This window comes from Dermacentor variabilis, chromosome 5 (genome assembly GCF_050947875.1).
Source record: "Dermacentor variabilis isolate Ectoservices chromosome 5, ASM5094787v1, whole genome shotgun sequence".
Taxonomy (NCBI): Eukaryota; Metazoa; Arthropoda; class Arachnida; order Ixodida; family Ixodidae; genus Dermacentor; species Dermacentor variabilis.
In genome coordinates, this window is record NC_134572.1 from 159,846,384 (window position 1) to 159,851,851 (window position 5,468).

General features: G+C 45.3%; 2 non-coding genes across 2 annotated transcripts; both read right to left on the reverse strand.

Moving 5' to 3' along the window:
• Positions 1-620: 620 nt before the first annotated feature.
• Positions 621-692, reverse strand: TRNAT-CGU (transfer RNA threonine (anticodon CGU)). The gene has a single exon. It is a non-coding gene; the product is annotated as a tRNA-Thr (tRNA).
• Positions 693-5,079: 4,387 nt separating this feature from the next.
• Positions 5,080-5,151, reverse strand: TRNAT-UGU (transfer RNA threonine (anticodon UGU)). Its single transcript has one exon. It is a non-coding gene; the product is annotated as a tRNA-Thr (tRNA).
• Positions 5,152-5,468: the final 317 nt, after the last annotated feature.

Here is a 5,468-nt window from a genome sequence, read left to right on the forward strand (position 1 = left end):
CGCTCAGAATTGCGCAAAAGAGCCAATCGCGATCGAGAAATTCGATCCCGGTTGGACCCGATGGCGATCGAAAGTGCCTGTGTGACACGAGGGCTGCTTCAAATCCATGATTGTATTCCAATTAATAGATGCACGCCTTGCACTGACTTCAACTTAGCCGCCGTCATGAAGGGACCACCTCGATGATAAGCTGCTTCCGTGATGTCTCGATTGGTCGTTCTACATTGTAAGGTAATTTACAGCCTAAAAAATGAATAAGCGTATGAATCAATCTATAATTGACACTCTCACAATCTTTTTGGGTATAAGGGTGTGAGTTGTAGATATTGATACCCTTGTTCATTTTAAGAGTGTAAATTATTTGACACTGCACCGTGATTCTGTCACAGGCACCAACGTCGTTCTGACCGCGTCACTATGAAGCAACCACGATACACTGACGTCATCCTAGCCACCATCTTGGAGCACCAGAATGGTGAGAGCAGATGAGAGAATGCGTTCGTGACGTCATGGGCAAGCTACGTATGGAAGGCGCGGTCAATTTCAACATTGGCACTACGTCTTGAGAAATGTTTTCGTATTGAAAAAAAAAAAATTGTTCTAAGATTCGAAAAGAACACTGCCGCCAGTGAGGATTGAACTCACGACCGCTGGTTTACGAGACCAGCGCTCTACCACTGAGCTATAGCGGCGACAGCTGTACGCGGCGCTTGTTTTGATTTCTTTGGTAGGGACCAAATTGTTCGCTGCACGGCGCACTAGTCGCGCTTTTTGTCTTGCCTTTGTTGTTTTACTCTTGTAGTAAGTTCCATTTCGACATCAACCCCAACTATATAGCAAAAAAGAAAGAAAAGCGCATACGATAGGAGTGCGTGTTAAAGGAGTACTGACAGAAAGTTTTTGTCTTGTTTTTGAGCAACAATTAATTAGTTACGTTACCCCTTGGTGCGACAAGTTCGAAAAGCTTTAAGTGCACCGCAGCTTAGGATTCAGAGGTAAGAAAGTAGACTGATTTCGCCACCGGAACCTGTTAAAATCTCCGTCCGTTCAGCACTCGACGGGCTAAGACGGTAGTGCCCCCTCCCCCTCCCGTCAGCTTTTTCAAGGGATAAGCGAACACGTGGAATGACAACGTTTGACAGTGTACGCCGCAATTTTCGCCTTAGGTCTAGGAAAAGCATACGAAGATTCATCGCCCAGGGCTAACTGCAACGAAATATTGGACCGCGCAAAAATTCTAGTTTAGGAGAATGTACATTTAAAGGATCTACGCAAATGTTTTACTTTTGAAATACAAATGGAAGGGTCACAAGAAGCTCACTAAAATGGCCGTTTTGGAAAGGGAAACTGAGGGAAGAAAAGCGCCGCCATCGCGTAAGTGACGCATGACGCGCGGCTCCCCAGCATAACCTCGAAGATTAGCCGATGACAGCGGTTGGCCACGGCGCGCTGAAAAATATCGGAGGCAACGTGCTGGGACAGATGTCATCGCCGCTATCCACCAGGTGCGAGCGTTGTCCGATTTAGAAGTGAGGCGGCTAATATGAAAATTACACAATGACCAGCCCCGTGGCTTTACCTAGATTGCGTCGATGATATATGCTTCTCACTTATAACCAGTTTAGCCAAAGTGAAATTTCGTCGCTGTTGGCCTTGAGCTCTTCGAAATACGTTATCAATTACAGTTCCCGCTAAAATGCTACTCCAGACATTTTCGAGGTTTTGGAACCCTCACCCTAATGCTACGTGTTCTCCTTAATACAGCGAAGCTGTTAGCCTCTAGGTGGTCGGAATTTTCATATCCATCCGTGAACAATATTATCATCATCAGCAATGCCACATGCAGCGCCCCCACTCCCCCCCCCTAAGCAAGCAAAATATACAATGGTTCATCCCCCCTCGTAATGCTGAGGCTGCAAGCACTAAGCAAAGCGGAGCGAACAGTGCAAGCATTGATTGGAATCATGCATACAATGTGCAGAACAGCGTACGTTTCAATAAAGAACAAGCTCAAAACAGGCATCTATCGTCATCAGCAATCGCTCATAACCCCGTCAGCAAGCAAAAATGCAATGGCTCATACCTCCCTATGGCGGATAATACGAGCGCTCAGCAAAGTGAAGCGAACAGTGCATACATTCATTGGAATCATGATTACAATGTGCAGAACAGCGTACGCTTCAATAAAGAACAAGCTCAAAACAGGCATCTATCATTATCAGCAATGGCTCATACCCCTGTAAGCAGTGGCTCATACCTCCGTAAGGCGGACGCTACGAGCGCTCAGCAAAGTGAAGCGAACAGTGCATACATTCATTGAAATCATGCGTACAATGTGCAGAACAGCGTACGTTTCAATAAAGAACAAGCTCAAAACAGGCATCTATCATCATCGGCTATGGCTCATAGCCCCGTAAGCAGGCAAAAATGCAATGGTTCATACCCCTGCAAGCAATGGCTCATACCTCCGTAAGGCGGATGCTACGAGCGCTCAGCAATGTGAAGCGAACAGTGTATACATTCATTGAAATCACCCATACAACACACATAACAGCATACGTTTCAATAAACAACAAGCTGAAAGCAAGCATCGGAACCATCAATACCATCAGCAGTTGTGGTGGTTTTGCAACAGCTTAGCTGGACGTCCGCTTTCGCATGGTCGAGACGGCGAATAAGTTTTTTATTCTGATCGTCTGTGCCCCAAACGATACGATTGAAAGTGATTTAGTTTCACCTAACATAAATTTTAAAATAGCGTGATACATGCTGCCGGCTCGTGCGTGAGCGCCTGCTAGAAGACGAGCGTAGCCAAGGAATAGGTGTTTGATACCTTTAGTCGTCTTGTGGAAACGCTCGTCGTTTGCAAGAACCATTTTTCGATCTGCAAGCGTAGAGTATTAAAGGGACACTAAAGCGAAAAAATAAATCAGTTGAGACTAACAAAGCATTGTTTGAGAACCCTGCAGGCAGTCATTTCAAAATAATAGTTTGATTATTACATGGGCAAATTAAGGTCGAAGTATCAGTATTTGAATTTCGCGCCGAAACCCCGACGCCGGTACGTGAGTGTGACGTCAGGGATTCCAAAGTATGTTTTTGCACTTGGGACGCGTTGGCTGAGTAAAGGTTCCCGAAACTTGCCATGTTTAATATTTGGTTCCTTTAGAACACAATGCAGTCAATCTGTACCGCTGTATAATTAAGCAGGCCGTAGAAGATGCCATCAAAATCCATGACGTCACAGCGGCCAGGTGCGAGAACTTCAAGGATGCGTCGCCACCTGTCTTTCGTTCTTGCCCTTTTTCTGGTTTACCAATCGTCTTGTCGTGGTAAGAGTGGTGTTTTTGGTGTCATAGAAAGTTAATTTACCGATGCAGAAGAAATCGTTTTTCTTTTTAGTGTCCCTTTAAATTGCACAGGTTTTACATCTCATATGATATCGAATGGCTTTTATTTTCCCATGTTTCTCATATATTTTAACTTCTATTTATGATTTCTAAGCAAATTTACCCGCGGTACGTGCAGCAGCTGGGATGATGCCCAAATAACTTGAAAAGCACTTTAAAAAAAATACGGAGTAACCTTGTAGATGTGAACAGCAACGAGCATGGTGGCTTTATTGCGCCGGTGACGGGCGGCAGCGTTGACGCTGTGCGTTCCTATTTATTTCCCCCATCGATTGCGGCCCCATCTCACGGTTGGTATTGCAAGTGGCCTCCGCAAAGAAGGACCCCTCCACTTCCACGGAGTCTCCTGTAAGCTGCTTCGCGGTCAGACAAGCCAGACAGATTCGTTAAATGGCCAGGGGGTATGCAAATGAATGATATCGCATAAAAAAGCGAAAATACCCAATGCAATAAAGGCCACAAAAGATGACCTTATTCCACTCGATTTAACTAACGTTTTATTATTAAACCATGCGCTCACACACACACACACACAAAAAAAACGCATACTTTGGCCGTATCTCCGAACGCCAGTAGGGAGGGAGCACACAGCTATGTGAAAGAACCAGAATTCCTCTATAACGAACGCCTTTACACCGAAATGACCTGTATAACGAAAGAATAATTATGTCCCGGTTCTATTGCGAGCTGTGCGGTTCGCGGCCTAGTACGACGAAGTAGCCCGCATAACGAATGATGTCCGGGGCGCCAAGCACTTATTTATTTTTTATTTGTTATTATACCCCCAAGACCCAGAGGGCGTTACAGAGGGGATGTGTGCAATATAAATGCAAAACAAAATGATAACAAGGATTCATTGGAAAATACATTAGTTTGTAGCTACACCAAAAGAGTGTTGAGTAACTGCAGACTTGCATAACAACGCTTGGTCCTCAGTGGCAGCGATGAAGGGGTGGGGGGATGTGATTCCACTCTCAACTTGCCTTCGGAAGAAAAGAATATAAAAAGACATTAGTGCGGCACATAAGGATGGCTATAGTATTTGGGTTGTAAAGGCGTTCGACAGTTGAGCGCACTTTTTACCCACGTGGTTATACCGTATCGGGAATACCACCTCGCCGCACGCTAAATCTTTCCGTTCGGTAAAACGGAGCAAGCGTAATTGTGTAGAGGCTCATAACTAATTGGCAGCGTTACTACGTTACGGCGCCAGTAATTGTTACTGCTGACGACGGTGACATGCGATGAGAAATGGCGGTCAGCGTCAACGCACTAAATAGAGGAATAAACTCAGATTGTGTTGTAAATCGGCGGTCGCGTGTTCAATGCCGGTTAAATTTTACTATAATAATTTCTGACCCTGTTAACTCATTAAAAAAAGAAAAGGTCTGATGGGCTTTCGTGCAAGCAAGATGTCTCGCAATTATTAGTCTATTTTTAATGTAAGTACGAAAGCCGCTTAATAGATCATTTTAGCATAGGGTTACCATTACCACCGTGCACTGCGCATGTGCGGTAAGCCTGTTATTTAACAAGCTGTATTAAGCAGCTTTGGTCATCTATCTTTAAAACAAGGAAATATTTCCGGACCAGCTCGATTGGGCCAAGCACAACACACACACATAAAAAAAATAAAAAAGATAAAAAATAGCAAAAAAAAATAGTAAGCAGCCGCCAGTGAGGATCGAACTCACGACCGCTGGTTTACAAGACCAGCGCTCTGCCACTGAGCTATAGCGGCGACGGCGACCGCGCGCCTTATGAGCGACATCATGACGAGAGCTGTTTTTTTTTTTTTCTTCTTTTCTAACGGAATAATTTGTCACGAGCCGCGACACACGCGTCATCTCTGAAAAGGCGCGCGCACTGCTCCCCGGCAGTTTGCTCCCATGACATGCCATTGTTGAACTCTATTGTCAAAACGCGAGCGAATGCCGTATCAACGCGGATTTAAGCCGCCTACTGATGGGTTGCCTCGATGTCCTTCTCGCCCGCCGCCTTGCAGGGCCTTTCTCTCCCTTCCCCCTTGTGCAGTGCAATTGAGGTGTCCTCTAATGA